Genomic DNA, 20,965 nt, shown 5'->3' with positions numbered 1-20,965 from the left:
GTTCCGTACCGGAAGTGACGTTCGTTCACTTCCGGTTCCGGTACCATCGCAGATGCGCACTTCCGGTCTCGGGTTGCGACCTGATGGAGAGACGGGCGTGCTTTTACATGCATCTGGTAAGTCTATCGAACGAAAGTTTATATAGGGCGGATGGCCCCTCTACAGTAATTGTATTATTACATCAGCAGTCCTTTGCCCTTTCCTCTTTACATTGGTAGGAATGGGTGGAACGCATTGTTATTGAGGCGTGGAATGCACGCCAGGCCGCCATCTTACTATAACCGGAAGTGGGGCCGCTATTATCCCCAATCATGCCTCTTATGTCCAAATACATTGGACATATAGGTGGAACGCACAAAAAACGGAGGCGTGGAACGCACGCCCGCCCGCCATCTTGGATACACCGGAAGTGGGCATGATTGCAACACATGGGGGAATGGCATCACTTTATTGTGTAAGTACCTATATAAGGCAGTATGTCAGTAGTTGGAGCCCACCCCAGATGATGACCTGTAGGTCGAAACGCGTCGGGAGGACTCCGCTACTGCCTATTTTCCTCTGATATGCTTTATTGATCATTCTGGAAATGTGAGTTTGAACCATTTTTTTATTAAAAGGCTTTTTTAAAACGTTATTATGCCATGTTGGCTTTGTTTCTTCCTCTTCCATGCCTGAGTTGTTGTCGGAGTTGTTCATGTATATGAAAAACAGTGATCACACCTAGTCGTCTGTGTGAACCGTATGTGGCACGATTGGAACATCCAATTTTGGGACTACTTTGGCCGAGATTACAAGCTCTGGTTGACCCCTGAGGCGTACGTCTGCTAGGGTCATATTGATTCGGTAAGCCTGCACCCTATAAGGTGGTGGGATCGTCACAGGGTGAAATACCTTTCTTGGTCACAACACTACAGGATCTCGGTTGATATCGTAACACGTTGAGACTGACATTCTGCACCTCTTTATATGGACTTTATATTTTGCATGTCTTATTATGGACTTTACCACTGTTATTAATCATATTTTTATGTGTTTATATTGATTGGTTTTTGCTTTGTTTCCCTCTTCACTGGGATAAGTATTCATACAGTCCCCAATTGATTTCATGCACATATTTACAGGTCATCACTTTTTTTCTTATTAATTGTTTCAATACATATATCAGTATTGCCCCCATCTCTTTTGGGGTCACTTCACACATATTTTTTCACACAGGTGTACACACACGTTTGTATTACTTTAAGAGTCACATATATATAAGTTGGGCGCTTACACTTTATTTTTGACAATCATCCCCATAGAGAATGTTCATTTCATGAACCCTCAAAAAGTTACAATCCATCTGTTCCTTGGTGAACTCTATGCTTATTCATCTGCACACTTCTTTTCCAGACTTTGGCTGATTGGCCAGTATCCCTAAATGGGGACCTGGTCGCTGCTGGCATTGTTTCTAAACTCATTTATTGCATTGTCGCATTAAACTTTCAGTGCAATGTGGAGCTGAATGTTATCCAGTTAACCCTTTCTTTTACTTTTTACAGTTTCCGGACTAACAAGACTTCTCCCAACCCCTCAGGTTCAGGGGGTTATAAAATCCTTGGCAATCCAAGTGAAGGCTGTCATCTCTTAAAGGTCCACCCCCCACCGGTTCCATCAGAATTGATGGAATATTTGATCACTTTTGCAGAGATTTGGGAAATTATTATTAGTATTAACATGTTACTCGATTTTCACCTTCATCCTCTGCCTTGGCTCTTTGCTTCAGCAACATGAGATGGGCCTCTTTTCAGCCATTCAGGGATTGCTATCTCTGGGGTTATAGTTTGCAAAACCCATAAGAAGCATTTGTCTCATCTTAGACTTAAACATTTTTGTACTGAATGTATTCAGTCATCAGCGATTTCTTTGCTTTGCCAAAAGCCACTCATTATCTGTTTGTGGCCCTTCCCTTTGGCCTTGCCTCCGCTCCAGAAGTGTTTACAAAAGCCCTTACAATAATTTTGGGTCTTCTTTGTCTCAGAAATATTCCAGGCATCAGATAACTGGACAGTCTGTTGTTGAGAAAGCCTACCCCCCAGCCTTGAGGCTGGGTTCACATCTATGCGAATTGGATACGGGTTTCCCTGCATCCAATTTGCATGTCAAGAGTTTGTGACCGTCTCTCTATGCAGAGCGGCTTGCACAGAAACACTGTATCCTTGGCTCCATTTCAGGGTTGAATTCAGGCAAAAAATCGGCCCTGATTCATCCCTGAAATGGAGAGCAGGGACACACCGGACCCCCATTGCGAGCCACATCCTTCGGAGGTGGCCCTGATTAGTTCCCAAAAAAGGAGAACAGGGACACACCGGACCCCTGCTGCGAGCCGCATCCATCGCAGGATACAATGCACACAGCTGATCTTTAGGCTGGGCTCACACCTATGTGAATTGGATGCGACTTGCACCGCATCCAATTCGCAGAACATTTTAAAATCCATTTCAATCAATCTGGTTCACATAGGTGCTTGCATTTGCACTCCGCATTGCCCAAAAAAGTGTGCGTTTTCTAGGCAGTGCGGTGCGAATTGCAGGCACATATTATTCTATGGGAATGCATCTGATTCACAGATGCGTTCTCTTAACAGGCATTCTCCCCACCTCCTCTCCACACCTCCCCCCCCCCCCTCCCTGCTCAACTTATCCGCAGCTACAATCGAGAGAAAGCGCTGAACAGCTGCGTTTTCTCTTCGCACAGAGAACGGAGTTGGAATTCGCACCGGACTGATGTGAAGCCAGCCCGAACATTGAGCAATCATCTCTGATTCCATCACAACACTTGGAATACTTCGGGCTTTCTGCAGGATATCCTTCGGACCAGTGGTCATCAACCCTGTCCTCAGGGCCCACTAAAAGGCCATGATTGCAAGATAACTGAAATACATCACAGGTGATATAATTTCCTGTTCAGTGATTGCAGTATTCTAGTCTGCATCTCCCCAAGGTAATACATAAAATCTGGCCTGTTAGTGGGCCCCCCGAGGACAGGGTTGATGACCACTGCTTCAGGCCAAAGTTTTCTTGTTCCAAGGGAAGTTGAAGAAATCGCTGAGTCAAGTTTGACAACTTAAATCCTGATGTTGATCTTACCTGCAAAGCTGCAAGTAAATGCTGATGGTATCCACTTTAAAAAAAATGCAGTTCCATGTGGTCGTTCCTACTAGTTTTACAAGTCATGGTTTTAATACTCCCAATTTGTCCCCTTGTTTAGGGTTTTTTCTTGCTGAACTGGTTCCCCTGTATTCTTTTCCTGCCCCTCTATGTTCTTCTGTGTTTATTTTCCCGAACCTCTTTTTTGACTGCTTTTGGATGCCCCTAAATTGTTTAATTACCATCAAGCTGTGTCCCTCAAAGGGCAATATAGAAAAATAAATTTTTATTCACATTGTAAAACTTCTCACAGTTCATTAAGGAACATAGCCTCCTTTTCATATGCTATAATTTCCTCTTTGGACTACTTGCTTCAACTAGCAAGGTTGGAGGAGTTTTATATTTTAGGGAGCATATCACCCCATTCCAAATTTGATAATATAAATAATCAACATCATTCTTGAATTTCTGTTAAAAATATAAGCATATGTTTTTTTAGGACCATAACTGTTTTCCGTGTTTACATTTGTCTTCTAAGCCACTACAGCATGTTTTGAGAAATATGATGGTACCAGTAGTATATAATAATTATAGTAACTTCCCATTACTCATTTTATTCTGTTAATAACCTAATGATGAGCATCTCTTATTTGCTCTGTTTTGATCTATTAAATTTACCATTGAAGAAATTTTGTATCTGTTTATTTAAAAAAAAACATTTGATCCTGCCAGAAATCCACTGAGCTTGTAACTTCCTGTAGTGATTCTAGTTCTCCTCTGAGAATAGCAGAACACTTCCCCATGTTATGGAGATGAGGAAAGGAACAGTTGCTCTGTAGTCTAAATCGGGAATGAGCAACCTAGGATGACAATAGAGCTGTTCCTTAGATACATTACAGTAAGCAACCATTGTTACCCTACAACAGGTAATGTATTACTGGTAGGATAATTGACTAAAAATATAGGAAGAGGAAACTACTCTCCCTCCCAAAATTGCACGGGGGCCTGGCAATGCCGGAGGTCCGCATATACTACCATGCAGCCCATCTCAGTAGACTGCTTGACTGGTGCCGACATAAATACACCAAGCTATGAACGCAACTGGAACAAGACCAATGTGACGTACCCCTCCACAGAGTCCCCTAGTGCCATGCCACTCCTCCAACTAAACTCAAACGCCACCCCCTGATAGGCAACACAGCTAATGTATGCTCGCAACTAATGTCGAAATCCTGCCTCTCAACCCCGTAACTCCCCCTTAAGACCCGTAATCGGTCAACCCCAGTTTGAACCGGGCTTGCATTACAAGAATTTCCGTGACCTTCGAGTCGCAGGACTCTATCAAGCATCCCATTTTAGCATCTTGGGAAGGTGGAGGACATATACGGAACTGTCAGATCCCAATGGCCCATACAAATTAGACTTTGAGAGCCTTTACAACTCAGACACTTCCTCAGCGGACTACCGCCCCCCCCCCCCCCCCAACGACCCACAACAACCCCTCATGACCCTGGAAGAGCTCTGCACGGAGACTGGGGTGATCCCACATACAATCTCCCTGACATACGCCATTCTGATTGAGCCACCGGGAGACTTCCAACTCCCAAGCCTTACCAAGTGGGAAAGGGACCTGAACTGCCACTTCACGGACAATAAAAAACAACACATAATCAAATTTACTCACAAATCCTCCCTATTCAGGAAACAAATTACAAGATACTTACACGCTGGTACAAGACCCCCGCCCTATTACATAAACTCTTCCCAACATCTTCAGACATTTGCTGGCAGTGCCAAACAGAGGAGGGAACCCTCCTACACATATTCTGGTCTTGCCCTCAGTTATGGGATTTCTGGGGAGAAGTCCGTCGTATAACCCAAACATTTACAGACCGTACCGTGCCAGATGAACCTGCCTACTTTCTCCTACATGCGACAGAAACACCAACACGAGTGTACAAAAAAAATCTGTGATCCGACACCACCTAGACACAGCCAAGGCCTGCATCCCACTGAATTGGAAATCCCCACACCTACGACCATTGCCCAATGGCTTTACAAAGTGGACGATATTAGCCGAATGTAGGACTTGATCCTCACTAACCAACATCGGCAGGAGGCATATTCCAAAACATGGTAGTTGTGGAATATATTTAGGTACTCTGACGAGGGACAAAGCCTCAGAGGGACTGACTTAGCAACCTCACTAATTGACTTATCCTATCCCGCTATTGTTTCACCTCCTGACTTTTGAACGCTTAGGAGGGGTGGTGCCGCCCCTAAGAGACAGCCACCCGAATCCATGTTCGCCCATACCACCCACCCCCCTCTTACCCTGTATACCCCCCCACAATCCTATCTCCTTTTCTTCTTTCTTGGGCCCTGCCCTGCTTCTTCACCCCTGCGATACTATACCATTCTCTGTTTTATTTTCTATGATAAAAGGAAAAATTAGAAGGGAAGTTACAGTAAATCCACAGGACCAAGGAAACCTATCACTTCCATGTCCCAGGCACACCAAATCATACTTTACACAGGTTTGACCATCGCAGCCCCAAACAGAGCCTACACCCGTGTGGTAACCTATGCATGAACTCCACTTTATTATTTAATGTTGCTGGGAAATCTGTCTGTATAGATGTATCTTTGACTGTATAAATGCTAACGTCTTACTTCTGTTGTTGTGGTCCCTGTGGACCGCTTTCTCTGTTTTAAATAAAAAATTTTGCAAGAAAGCCTAAAAAGAGAAAACTATTTCAGACTACAAAGCTAAAGGCTATAAGCTGTAGTAAAATTTAGTTTTGTGTTTTTTTTTTTTTTTTTTCTGTTAAATGTTTATTTTTATTCAATACAAATAATCTTTAAAATATACAGAATGTCATTTCAAGAAGTCTCATATTTGCCATTATTAACAACCATTCTTATACACGTCATTTTATATAATTTTTCTCATCCTCTTCTCTCCCCTTCCCTTTCTTGTCTTTTCCTGTTCTCCGGGACCATACCATTTATTTAATATATGCCATCTACCCAGGGACTATCTCCTACCCAGCGACATTCATTCTTTGAAGCCAGGGGTTCCATATGTTCAAAAAACTTGCCGTAATTCCCTTGTTTAGTTAGCATAACTTTTTCTAACCATACTAATTTATTCATAGTTCTCTCCCAGTCTTCTGGAGACGGGGGGGTCTGTGATTGCCAGTTTTGTGTGATCAGTTTTCTTGCCTGGTACAGGCTCCTTGCTACCGCTAACAATGTACATGTTAGGGTTGTCTCCTTTCCAATATAGCCCAATACACATGCTCTGGGTTCCAGTTCGAGGTTTACTCTGAACGTGTTATTAATTATTTTCACTATCTCTGCCCAATATCGATTGCAGCTTTGGGCATCTCCAGAGCATGTGTATTAGGTCCCCTGTCTCGATACATCTGGGGCACTTATCTGATCGGTGGCAAAACATGTACATCTTCTTGGGTGTGTAATAAGCTCTATACAGAAGAAACACGTGGGATACTCTTTGTGAGGGGGAGACCGACACCAACGGTCCGAACTGTAGGATCCTTGGCCATTGCTCTGCTGTGATTTCTCTCACATCCTCTTCCCATCTTATTTTATTATTGAGTAAGCTTTCGTTCTTATTCATTTTGCCCATTATTTGCGAGTATACTGTTGATATTAAGCCCTTATTAGATGCAGCTTCAATTAGCCTTTGAAGAAGGGGAATCTCGCACCATTATGGAATGCTGTTGTTAAACTGTTTACCCAGAGCATGTCTTATCTGTAAATAGCTGAAAAATACCTTATTTGGTATCCAATATTCCTGTCTCAGCTCCATGAATGATTTTAAGGTATTTCCCTCGAACAATTGGGTTACCTGGCATACTCCGTGTTTCTCCCATACACACTTTTTCCTATATTAAGAAGTTCTTGCAGATTTTTATTATCCCAGATGGTTTAAAATTCCGTAACTCCCTTATACCCCATTATTTTCTTAGTTGTTAACCATATTTTGGATATGAGTTTTGACGTGGGTCTGCTACTATCCAGGGAGCCTGCCTTTAGCGCCTCTACTATGGATCTATGCGGGGAGTCCAGCAGCAACAATTGCTCATCTTACCTCCTCCCATAGTAGCACCTCCTCCTAGATGTTGCAGCTGAACTGCCAGATAGTAGCTATACGGTTGGGGAACCGCCAAGCCTCCCTCACTTGTGGGACACTGCAGGGATTGTAGACTAATCCTGGGCTGACCTTTCTTCCAAATTAGCTCTCTAAAGAGTGTTTGTATCTTTTTGAACCATTTTTCTCCAATTATGATTGGGGAATTATAGAGCAGGTAGAGCAGTTGTGGCATCTAGATCATTTTAACCAGGTTAGCTGTCCAGCCACTGATGGGGGGAGTCTACTCCAGATGTCGCATTTCTGTTTACATTTTTGCAATAGTGGAACCTAGGTTGTCGAGTATATACTGATTCGGGTCCTTTGACATCACTATCCCGAGATATTTCATTTTATCTACTACTTTTAATTGGGGTATTCCTATTAAGATGGAATTAGTAGGTGAATCAACTGGCATGATAGATGACTTCTCTTGGTTGGTAACTAGACCTGAATATCTGCCAAACTCTTCCACTATACGCATTACTTTGATTGGTGAGCCCTCTGTATCCCCCAGGAAAAATAGAACATCTGCATATAAAACTATCCTCTCTTCCCCACATTTCATTTGAAATCCCTGCAGCGCCCTTGATGATCTAGCTGTGCACGCCAAAGGCTCCATTGCCAGTGCGAACAATAGGGGTGACAACGGGCACCCCTGTCTTGTCCCGCTTTCAAGTAAGATCCTTCCTGAGTACTCGTTATTGTTTTTTAACTTTGCGTTTGGGAATTTATATAACATTTTCAGCAACCGCATAAATTGTGGGCCAAATACGAATTTTTCCAGGACCCGCTAGAGGAAGCCCCACTCGAGGCAGTCAAAAGCCTTGATATCCAGGGATAAAACAGTCCTCGAGCCGGCGACATCCGTCGGGACCTGGAGGTTCGTATGCACCCTTCTTATGTTGATGCTAGTAGATCTTCCAGGAACTAACCTGGACTGATCTGTATGAATTAGTTTTGATATGCATTTGTTCAGCCTAGTTGCCAACACTTTTGCCACGATTTTGATGTCAGAACACAGTAAGGATATTGGTCTATATGTGGATGCCTCAAGGGGGTTTCCCCTCCTTCTGAAGAACTACGGTAGTAGCTTCCGACATCGATAGAGGCAGGCTCCCCCCCTCGACTGCCCAGCTTAGTGTTTTTAAAAGTTCTGGGAGTGTTTATAAATCTCCAGCGGCAGCCCACCGGGGCCAGGAGACTTACCGTTGGACATGCCGGCTACTACTTGTACCAACTCGAGCAACTCTATTGGGGAGTCAAGCATGTCCCTGTCGCCCTCCGAGAGAACAATCCGCTGTATATTCCGCAGGAACCTATCCATCTCTCCGCTGTCTGAGCTCTGTTTTGACTTGTACAGTTCCCCATAAAACTCGGAGAATGTGTTTATACTCAACCCAGGTTCAGACGTAATTTCTCCCCATAAAGTCCTAATTAGAGGGATACCCGAAGAGGGAGAGTATGTCCTCACCAAGAGTGCCAATAAACGCCCCATTTTTTCCCCCTCTCCAAAGAGGTTCTGTCTCTGAAAAAGTCTCCTATTTTCAGCGTTTCTAGTTATTGCCTCTTTGTATTCCTGCTGTTTGTCAAGCCATACTTTCTGCTTCTCTGGGGATGGGTCTGTCACATATTGTCTCTCTGATTCTAGCGCTTCATTTCTTAAATTTTCCACCCAAACCTTAGATTTCTTGATTTTGCCACTTGTTCTATTAACAACCCCTAAGGTAGGCTTTAAGAGTATCCCAAGTCACCCCCATTGACGCTGTACCTTCATTAATTTCCACAAACTTGTTTAGCCTTGCCGTTCTTTCTTCTGAATTCTCTATTAATTCCAACCAGAGGGGATTCATTATCCACCTTGTTGGAGTATTCCTGGCACTTAAGTTTACCATGATGACTAGAGGTGAGTGATCCTCTACTCCCCTTGGCGAGTACTTTACCTTTGCTATTGAGTGAAACACATGGCCGTTACCTACCACCATATCTATGCGAGAGAGTGTTTGGTGTGTGCTAGAAAAGCAAGAGTATTGACGAGTATTAGGGTTCCTGGTTCTCTGTATGTCCCGCCAACCTACTTCTTCCAAAAATTGGCTTAAATAACCCTCGGCTGGCATGACTGTACGAGGTCCTGGTGGAAATCTATCCTGGCTTTTAAGTACTGCATTAAAATCCCCCATGACTAATAACGGAATATCCGCCCTATTCTCTAGGAATTTTAATAACCAGTGCAAAATCTCAGGTTTAAACAGAGGAGGGATATATACAATCGCTAAGATATACGGTTTGTTCTCCATCATGCAGTCCAAAAAAATATAGCAACCAAGTCTATGCTGACATCTCTGCAGGAGAATGACACTCCTCTCTTAACCAGTATACTCACCCCTCTAGAATATGAATAGTGTACTGAATGATATTGGTTCATAAACCTCTTACTATTAAGTTGTGATTTGGTGTCGTTTGTTAAATGTGTCTCCTGCAGACATATCAGTCTCGCCTTCTGAGCTTCCAATGCGGAAAGCACAGTTGCCTTTTTAATAGGTTTACCCATCCCTCGGATATTCCAGGAACTTATATTTAAAGTTTTAGGCATCGACTTATAAAAAAAAGAACTCAAGATAGGAAAATTCCATCTTATCCCCCATATATACAACCAAAACACTCCAAACCATGATAATGAAGAACATAAACCCCATATTAACAAAAAAAAAACATGAGGTCTGAGAAGGGAGATCTCATTTTCTTACTTATTTGCTGTGCCTGTTCTTCCCCTCACCCCCCCCCCCCCCCCATCTCCCTTTTCAGTTTTTTTTTCATAGCCCTGAGTGTTAACTTTATTTCCATATTTGTGGCAAACCAAACCGTCCCTTCTATATTTATCCTGTTGTTTACCCATAAACCCTTGCCAAGTGTACCTAAATCTATTATTTGACTTTCTTTTCTTGGTGAGTTTATTTTACTTTTCTCCTCCTCCCTACCCCACCCTCCCCCTTTATATACCCCCCTCCCCCTTTATATACCCCCCACCCCCTTTATATACCCCCCACCATGCTGCCCCTAAACTTATCCAACCCTCCCTCCCCCTAAGCCTACTTAGGCTAACCCTAGTAGCATTATATGTGACCTCTGTGACCTCTTCACACAATTCATTCCTACTCAGCCCAACCACTCTAGCCTCTTGTGTGTGCATCATATCCTTTTTTTTTTTATTTATGCTTTTTACATGCGTAACCCAACCCCCCCCCCTCCCTTGCACCTCCCCACCCCCACCCCCCCATTGGCATCAAGAAAAAAAAGAAGAAAAAACAAGCCCAATTCTCACCATCCTCTCATTTTCCAAGCAAGCTTCCCTATACCCCCGCCCCACCGGGGCTCCAAAAAATAAAAATAAAAAAATGTCAGTGTAAACCGTAACTAGACATTATTTACTAACAGCCCATTGTGTCCCTATAAGTCCTTTTTGTTCTCTACCAGTCATTTTGCGGCCCCTCTGGCTGTATCAAAGAAGTGGGTAGTGCCTAAGGCCGTTATGCGTAGGTGGCTGGGGTACAATAATGCATATATGATCTTGTAACTCCATAGACTACACTTAATATCCGTAAATTCTGCCTTCCTTCTCTGTAAGTCTGGTGAGTAGTCTGGATATAAGGAGACCCTGGATCCATTGTAAAAAATGTCCCCCATTTCTCTGGCTTTCTGCAGCAGGGCGACCTTGTCCTTGTAGTTAAACACTTTCATTATTAAGGGCCTGGGGCGCCCACCGGATGCAGATATTCTAATTGGCACCCTATGAGCCCTCTCGATTGCAAAAGAATAAGAAAATGTCTCCTGTCCCGAATATTTCCCTGAGCCATTTTTCCATAAATTCTATGGTGTGGGGAATGGTTTGGGGGGTTTCCGTGAATATATACAGACATACACAGGTGCTAACATTAGGTGCTGGCATTAAATTAAACTTTTTTCACTTTTGCCTGCATAGCCTACGTAGCCCCCCTGTAATACTTGCAGTGTCTTTTGTATTGTCCTACCCAGGACACAGACGAGCAAATGTATACAAACATACACAGGTACTGGCGTTAGGTGCTGGCATTAAATTAAGCTTTTTTTCTTTTTTGCCTGCATAGCCCACCTTTAATGCTTGCAGTGTCCTTTGTAATATCCTATACCGCCTGACTCATCCAGAACACCGACTAACAAATATATACAGACATTCATAGGTACTGGCGTTAGGAGCTGGCATTAAATTGGACTTTTTTCACTTTTGCCTGCATAACCTACGTAGCCCACCTGTAATACTTGCAGTGTCCTTTGTAGTGTCTTGTGCTGCCTGACTCATCCAGAACACAGACAAGCAAATATATGCAAACATTCAAAGGTAATGGCGTTTTAGGTGCTGGCAATTAAAATAGACTTTTTTTTCACTTTTGCCTGCATATCCTACGTAGCCCACCTGTAGTACTTGCAGTGTCCTTAGTAGTATCCTGTGCCGCCTGGCTCATCCAAAACGCTGACCTTCCGAGATTAGCCTTTTCAATTAGAGCTGGGCTGATAGTGGAAAGCCATTTAAGCTCGTTCCCCCGCTCACCTCCACTCTTGCGGGATTGGCTAGGGGGTTGTCACGGATACCAGACACCAGAGTCAGCGTGACCCGCTCTCCGCTCTCTCCTTCCTTTCCTACCTCATTCCTCGGCGGCTCCACGGTGCAGTACGGCATGCCGAGCGAAGGTCCGGGGCACCGAAAGCCGGCCACGATCTAGACGGCAAGCCGATTCAAAAAATTCCTATGGAAGGAGCCGGAGAGGATCGCGCACACAACCGGTCACGCCCCCTAGTTTTGTGTTTTTAGTTACACTTTAAATGCAATTACTTCTTTCATTCAATAGGAACGATTGAAGTTATATAAAATGTATTGAATTACAGGAATTAAATAGCCTAATTGCTGGTGTACCAGATTTGCCATCACTCAGCTTTAGGATTGTGCAATCTTTATAAAGGCTTGCCATACTGCCCTTAATGGGGTCCACGCTTCTTTTAAAAAGACCGACCACTATATGCTTCTTGTGACATGGTAGTCGCCACTCTCTGTAGTCCTCTTCAAAGTTAGTGCTGATGTCATGTCATAGTAGTGGACACCAGGTGCGCCCACTGTATGGTCACTTGTATAGTAACAGTCCACATCATGCAGGCTGTTCAAGGGGGGTGATGAGATTTGTAATCTGGTTGGACACACTTGCACGCATTGAATGCTATAAAAGACATAATTCCAACTCCTCCCACTGACCTACTAAAAAGAAAAGATTTTAGCCATGTGTTGACCTCACTGGACTGAAAAAAGTGAAAAATCACTAAACCGAAATAAGTAGCTAAAAACTACTATATAAATTGGATGATGAGCATCCATGGGTGGATGCATGAACATGTTATTGTTGTGCAAGGAAAAATGTATTGAACAAATGTTATTGAATAGAATTTAAGTGGAACATTCCTTTAAATGTAAATATGTACACAGTCCATTTTATAGCACTTACAAGGCTTTGGGGTTTATTCAATAAAAACTGGAAAGTGTAAAATCTGGTGCAGCTGTGCATGGTGGCCAATCGGCTTCTAATTTCAGGTTCTTCAATTAAGCTTTGACAAAAAAAAAAAAAAATGGAAGCTGATTGGTTTAATAGCTGCAGATTTTGCACTCTTCAGTTTTAGTAAACCAACCCCAATGTATTTGTCTAGTGATGTGCTGTGGTATTTGTTTCTTGTTGTGTTATCTTTCAATAGTAAAATTGTAGCAAATATTCATCTGTGAGAAAACATCATTTTTACTGCACTCTGCAGGTGTTTGTTTTAGAGGCGAGAATGCACACAGTACATTGGATTCTTTCCACATCTATTTCTGCTGACATCAGGGAGGAAAGACCCAGCTGTGCTTATGATACTTTTTGAAAATAAATACAATCACACTGCCTTGCTTTAAAACCCCTTTGTCTAGCAAAAGAACTCAGTTGACAAAATATTTCTGTTTCTCATGTTTTTTAGTTTTTTTTTTATTAATAATGGACCACTAAAACTTGAAAGATGATAGGAAGCCATTTCTAATTTAGAAATCTGTATATAATTGCATAGAAAATAATATACTTGGCATTTCGGTCTGTTAGATGCCTTTTTTTAGGTTAAAAGTGACTCTTGGGAATATTTATTCATTCTTTTGATTGACAGAAAGTCAGCAGTGAGATGGAAAATATTCAACCCTGGTAACACCGTGAAATGTGTATATTTGTCTATAAATATTAGATCGAACACTTTTTTTTTTTTTTTTTTTACATAAACTTGGATACGGATCAAAGAACTTAAACTTTAGACGTTTTTATGAACACATCATGCAATTTTGATTAAAAATATAAAAACTATTATGAAATTGTGTGATACATCTCTGAGAGTATTGGTATTCTGTGTTCTGAAAGATTTTATTGATCTTTTTGTATCTGGCTGTAGAAGTTGTGTTACTGATGTATTAGAGCATTGTTGTTTATTCAGATCATGAAAACGCTTTACCATAAAGCAGTAACAGCTGTGTGGTGTTTGGCAGATAAAAAAATATAAGGATACAGTGGGACTAAAAAGTATTTAATCAGCCACCAATTATGCAAGTTCTCCCACTTAAAAATATGAGATAGGCCTGTAATTGTCATCATAGGTATACCTCAACTGTGAGAGACAAAATGTGGAAACAAATCCAGACAATCACATTGTCTGATTTTTGAAAGAATTTATTTGCAAATTATGGTGGAAAATAAGTATTTGGTCACCTACAAACAAGCAAGATTTCTGGCTCTCACAGACCTGTATCTTCTTCTTTAAGAGGCTTCTCTGTCCTCCACTCATTACCTGTATTAATGGCACCTGTTTGGACTTGTTATCAGTATAAAAGACATCTGTCCACAACCTCAAACAGTCACACTCCAAACTCCACTATGGTGAATACCAAAGAGCTGTTGAAGGACACCAGAAACAAAATAGTAGACCTGCACCAGGCTCTGAAGACTGAATCTGCAATAGGCAAGCAGCTTGGTGTGAAGAAATCAACTATGGGAGCAATAATTAGAAAATGGAAGACATACAAGACCACTGATAATCTCCTTCGATCTGGGGCTCCGTGCAATATCTCATCCCGTGGGGTCAAAATGATCACAAGAACGGCAAGCAAAAATCCCAGAACCACACGTGGGACCTAGTGAATGACCTGCAGAGAACTGGGACCAACGTAACAAAGGCTACCATCAGTAACGCACTACGCCGCTAGGAGCTCAGATCCTGCAGTGCCAGACGTGTCCCCCTGCTTAAGCCAGTACATGTCCGGGCCCATCTGAGGTTTGCTAGAGAGCATTTGGATGATCCAGAAGATGATTGGGAGAATGTCACATGGTCAGATGAATCCAAAGTAGAACTGTTTGGTAGAAACACAACTTGTTGTGTTTGGAGGAGAGAAAATTCTGAGTTGCAACCAAAGAACATCATACCTACTATGAAGCATGGGGGTGGCAACATCATGCTTTGGGGCTGTTTCTCTGGAAAGGAAACGGGAAGACTGATCCATGTACATGAAAAAATGAATGGGGCCATCTATCGTGAGATTTTGAGTGCAAACCTCCTCCCATCAGTAAGGGCATTGAAGATGAAACAGTTGGGTCTTTCAGCATGACAATGATCCCAAACTCACCGCCCAGGCAACAAAGGGGTGGCTTCGTAAGAAGCATTTCAAGGTCCTGGAGTGGCCTAGCCAGTCTCCAGATCTCAACCACATAGAAAACCTTTGGAGGGAGTTGAAATCTGTGTTGCCCAGCGACAGCCCCAAAACATCACTGCTCTAGAGGAGATCTGCATGCAGTAATGGGCCAACATACCAGCAACAGTGTGTGACAACCTTGTGAAGACTTACAGGAAATGTTTGACCTCTGTCATTGCCAACAAAGGATATATAACAACGTATTGAGATGAACTTTGGATATTGACCAAATACTTATTTTCTACCATAATTTGCAAATTAATTCTTTCAAAAATCAGACAATGTGATTGTCTGGGTTTGTTTACACATTTTGTCTCTCACTGTTGTATACCGATGATGACAATTACAGGCCTATCTCATATTTTTAAGTGGGATAACTTGCATAATTGGTGGCTGACTAAATACTTTTTTGCCCCACTGTACATAACCTACTACCATATAAAAGTACCATATACTGTACTTGTACATATACAGTATATCATACATTGAAGTGAGACATATAGGAAGAGAATTTGTAGGCTTAGGAAGGCTAAATTAGCCTTGAATTATTAGAGTAAAGACTTTTTGTTACACCCTATCTCAGTGACATCTAGGTGCTGCATGTCCTATTTTATTATGCAAAATAGGGCTAATTTAGCTGATTTGGAGGTGCAGTTAAAAAGTGGGGGGGCATAGTGTCAGTACACTTTTTTTTTTTTTATATATCCTGTCCAGTTTGCTCTCCCTGTTTTTCTTAAAATAATAAAATATGCAGTGCTAATAATGAAAAACATTAAGTGCAAATGTTCAAAAAAGGGAAAAACATATCAAAATAGATATTTAAATGAATGAATTCACAGTGGTCCAAATGCATATGTGATCTGCTGCCACCACGTGATCCACCACCATGATAAAATGGACTCTTACTAAATATTTAGGACTATGTTTCAGAGTCATAAACGCTCATGTAGTGATATGTAAGGCATCCAACGTGTCATCCAACCACAGGAATCAGAGATATTGCAGGTTCAATGGCAGCTCAGTAGATGTGCACAGACGGACTCCCATCATGGATATGCAGTAGAACAAAGCATCCACATAGTGTAAATCCGTAAAAGAATACTTGATTAAAAACAGGGGGTTAGAGGTACTCACAATGTCTCTGAGTTAAACAGGAATATCAAATCAGTCCAAATGCAGCAAGGAAACCATAAAAACAGCTCGTGTACACAGCAAAAAAAGTCTACAGAAGTGCAAGCCTTCCCCAACCCAAACTGTAATGATTGCCCTGAAGGACACTGAGATATAGCTACAGTCCATCAAGTCCAACCTATGTGTGTGATTATATGTCAGTATTACATTGTATATCCCTATGGTATTTGTATATTGAAATCATATCCCCTCTCAAGCGTCTCTTCTCCAGAGAGAATAAGTTCAGTGCTTGCAACCTTTCCTCATAACTAATATCCTCCAGACCCTTTATTAGCTTTGTTGCCCTTCTTTGTACTCAATCCATTTCCAGTACATCCTTCCTGAGGACTGGTGCCCAGAACTGGACAGTATACTCCAGGTGCGGACGGACCAGAGTCTTGTAGAGCGGGAGAATTATCATTTTATCTCTGGAGTTGATCCCTTTTTTAATGCATGCCAATATTCTGTTTGCTTTGTTAGCAGCAGCTTGGCATTGCATACCATTACTGAGTCTATCATCTACTAGGATCCCCAGGTCCTTTTCCATCCTAGATTCCCCCAGAGGTTCTCCCCCCCAGTGTATAGATTGCATTCATATTTTTGCCACTCAAATGCATTATTTTACATTTTTCTACATTGAACCTCATTTGCCATGTAGTTGCCCACCCCATTAATTTGTTCAGATCTTTTTGCAAGGTTTCCAAATCCTTCGGAGAAGTTAGCCCTGCTTAACTTAGTATCGTCTGTAAATACAGAGATTGAACTGTTTACCCCATCCTCCAGGTTGTTTATGAACAAATTAAATAGGATTGGTCCAGCACAGAACCCCGGGGGACCCCACTACCCACTCCTGACCATTCCGAGTACTCCCCATTTATCACCACCCTCTGAATTCGCCCTTGTAGCCAGTTTTCAATCCATGTACTCACCCTATGGTCCAAGCCAACGGACCTTATTTTGTACAGTAAACGTTTATGGGGAACTGTGTCAAATGCTTTTGCAAAATCCAGATGCACCATGTCTATGGGCCTTCCTTTATCTAGCTGGCAACTCACTTCATAGAAGGTTAGTAGATTAGTTTGGCAAGAATGATTCTTCATGAATCCATGCTGATTACTGCTAATGATACCGTTCTCATTACTAAAATCTTGTATATCGTCCCTTATCATCCCCTCCAAGAGTTTGCATACAATTGATGTTAGGCTAACCGGTCTGTAATTCCCAGGGATGCATTTTGGGCCCTTTTTAAATATTGGTGCTATATTGGCTTTTCTCAATCAGCTGGTACCATTCCAGTCAGTAGACTGTCAGAAAAAATTAGGAACAATGGTCTGGCAATTACCTGACTGAGTTTCCTACGTACCCTCGGGTGCAAGCCATCTGGTCCCGGTGATTTATTATTATTCATTTTTCCCAAGTCTAATTTTAATTCTGTCCTCTTTTAATCATTGATGTGCTTCCTGTGATGTGTCATGAGGATAAATATTGCGGTTTGGGTTACTGAAGACCCCCCCCCGATTCCCTTGTGAAAACTGAGGAGAAGAATAAATTCAATACCTTCGCCATCTCCCCATCCTTTTTAACCAGATGTCATTCCTCATTCTTTATGGGGCCAATATGGTCTCTCCCTTTTTTACTGTTTGCATACTTAAAACGTTTCTTGGGATTTTTTTGCTCTCCTCCACTATGTGTCTTTCGTGTTCTATCTTAGCTGTCCTTATTGCACCCTTACATTTCTTGTTGCATTCTTTATAAAGTCTGATTGCCGATGATGATCCCTCAACCTTGTATTTTTTAAAGGCCTTCTCCTTTGCTTTTATATGCATTTTTACATTGGATTTAAGCCATCCAGGACTTTTGTTAGCTCTTTTAAATGTATTACCCAATGGAATGCATTGGCTAATGCCCTTATTTAATATGCTCTTAAAGCAAGCCCATCTCTCCTCCGTGTTCTTTGCTCCTAAGATTTTATCCCAATTTATGCCTTCTAGTAAGGTTCATAGTTTAGGGAAGTTGGCTCTTTTGAAATTCAGTGTCTTTGTATTCCCCTTATGTTTCCTATTTGTGTGATTTATACGGAAGCCAATTGACCTGTGATCGCTGTTCCCTAAATTGCCCCATATTTCCACATCCGTGATCAGGTCTGTATTGTTGGTAATCAGTAGATCCAGTAACGCTTTATTTCTAGTTGGTGCGTCTACCATCTGACCCAAAAAATTGTCCTGCAAGACATTTAGGAACTGGCAAGCCTTAAATAAATGGGCGGTTCCCTCCGCCCAGTCTATATCTGGATAATTAAAATCAGAACAAAAGAAAGGTATTCAGCGCTAACAAATAATACAATAAATCATCAAATGGCAAACTACAGGCTAGCACTCAATGTCAATTCAAATAATAATAGAGAACCAGTGACGCTACTTCCGGTTTCTGTGGAACGCACGCTGAACATCTGGACCCAGAAACACACTAATGCCTGTTTTATCTAATGTCTCGTGAGTTACATATGTTAGCGCAGTGTGTGTATCTGAGGTACTTCACGTGTACGTTCTCTCTCTTTCTTACCCGGCATATTCCAAAATTCTGGATTCTGCTGAGAACCTATGGATTAAGTCTCTGGATGGTCTATACATCATCTCCCTCAATCTTTAAGCTCTCTCTGACCCCTGGACTGCAAAGCTGAGGGTCCAGCAACTCTGGTGAGTGACGTTACCAGAGGGGATCATCACCTCAAGGAATAGTTTTTTCATCGCCATTGAAAGCACCATTTAAAGCACCCAGCACTTTTATTTGCTCAACACGTTTATTTCTTGATATGGTTTATATTAGCACTTGTTATATCATGACGTTATATGTTTAGTACGTCATTTGTTATAGCACTTTATATGCACAAGCACTTTATTCCGCTAGTGCAGTTCTTTCTGTTATTCAATTCAAATAATACCTCACATAAACATATAAAATACAATAGTGCAGCGCAATTCATAAAACATCCATATTAAATATATAGTGAGATTTAAATATATATATAAAAGAATGTCTCATTATGTGTATAAAAAGACAGCATATATCCTAAATGGTGCGGTGAAAAATCAAGCGGAAAATCCAGTGATGATCTCTCCACCGCAGATAAAAATGGCCTCTCACCTCATATACCCAACCTGAAACAGGTCACACAGCAGTAGTAAGCAGATCACCAGGTATAAAACACCCTCTCTGAATACCGTCCTTGGATCCACTTCCAATGATGCTTAATAATCCACCATATAAAAAGCACAGAGAAACAGCGATCTAATGCTCTCTGTTTAAATTATTAATAAAAAAAATGAAGAAATGCACTTACATTAAGCCGCACTCAGATCCAAGTGCTGGTGCATGTACGTGGAAAGATATCAAAACAACAAGATGGCCGGGGGTCAGGAGTCACGTATGACGTCACCCACGGCCCATACACACAAGGGAGCCCATACTTGTGATGCCGGCGCCGAGGAGAGGGTTTGGGCGGTCGCATCCCTGGATCGTGGGACAGTTGAGTGTGTGTTTATTGCTTTAACAAACTGTGATTAGCTTGATGTTAAGCAGCGGGCAGCTGCTGCATTCTTAACAGCTGGTCCCCGCTGACAGCTGAATGTAAAAAAAAGAATTGCGGCATTAAAAATGACTGGTGGCAATGAACAGCTTGGGGTCCCCCCCAATGCATACCAGGCTCTTCAGGTCTGGTATGGATTTTGAGGAGAACATCTTCCCCCCCCCCATTCTGAACCATTACAGACCAAATTCCCTCAACATGGGGGGGTGATTTGGGGCAAGGGGGGCTCTGCCCCAGCCCCAAAGGACCTTGTCCTTCCCCACAACATTGGCTGGTGGTTGTTGGAGTCTGTAGGCAGAGAAATTTGGAAGCCCCCTATAACAAGGAGAACCTCAGATCGCCCCCCCCCCACATAGTGCCCCTACTTATTCACCCAAAAGCACTCACTCATCCCTTCCCTTCCCTTTCCTGACCTGCTGGGCTGCATGCTCAAGTAAATATTTGGTATGGATTTTGGGGGATCCCACTCCATTTAAAAAAATAAAAATTAGATGGTGTTTCCTTTCACTTTTTGTTGTCTATATGACCGCTTTTAAAGCAGTTGCCCTGTGCTTACCTAAAGCAACCTTTTCACGTTACTATGTACTGTGAACCAACCTGTTAGGATTTACACCCCTGGCAGGTGATGCGGGCTTATCTGAGGTGCAGAATGTAAGTGACAACAATATCACCTGATCACCCTACAACGAATAATGTGCTGGTGACCCTAGTGGCCTATGGACTACTTTGCTGCAATATCATACCTGGAAATCTCAGTTTGTGGTGCTTAGATGCACTTCAGTTCCACTTTAAATTACGAAATAAAGCAAAAAGCAGCTTCCTGCAAAGAAAGCAGTGACTATTTACATTATTATTATTATTACTCTACAGGATTTATATAGCGCCGACAGTTTACGTAGCGCTTCACAACATTAGGGTAGACATTACAATACAATACAATTCAAGACCGGGGGAATCAGAGGGCCCTGCTCGTTAGAGCTTACAATCTAGGAGGGAGGGTCAAGTTATACAAAAGGGTAATAGCTGTGGGGGATGAGCTAATGGAGAAAATAGTGCAGTTGTTAGATGGAGGCAGGATAGGCTTCTCTGAAGAGGAACGTTTTCAGGGATCGCCTAAAAGTGGATAAATTTACATGTCTCAGTGTTTG

General features: G+C 42.1%; 1 protein-coding gene across 1 annotated transcript in view; it reads left to right on the top strand.

Moving 5' to 3' along the window:
* The window catches only part of LOC143940699 (uncharacterized), a 191,727-nt gene that overhangs the window by 143,818 nt on the left and 26,944 nt on the right, over positions 1–20,965 (top strand). The window lies entirely within an intron of this gene.

The sequence above is a fragment of the Lithobates pipiens genome, unplaced genomic scaffold (assembly GCF_037356315.1).
Source record: "Lithobates pipiens isolate NorthernLeopardFrog02 unplaced genomic scaffold, aLitPip1_a1.2 Scaffold_3, whole genome shotgun sequence".
Taxonomy (NCBI): Eukaryota; Metazoa; Chordata; class Amphibia; order Anura; family Ranidae; genus Lithobates; species Lithobates pipiens.
This window is presented reverse-complemented; position numbering and strand designations above follow the sequence as displayed.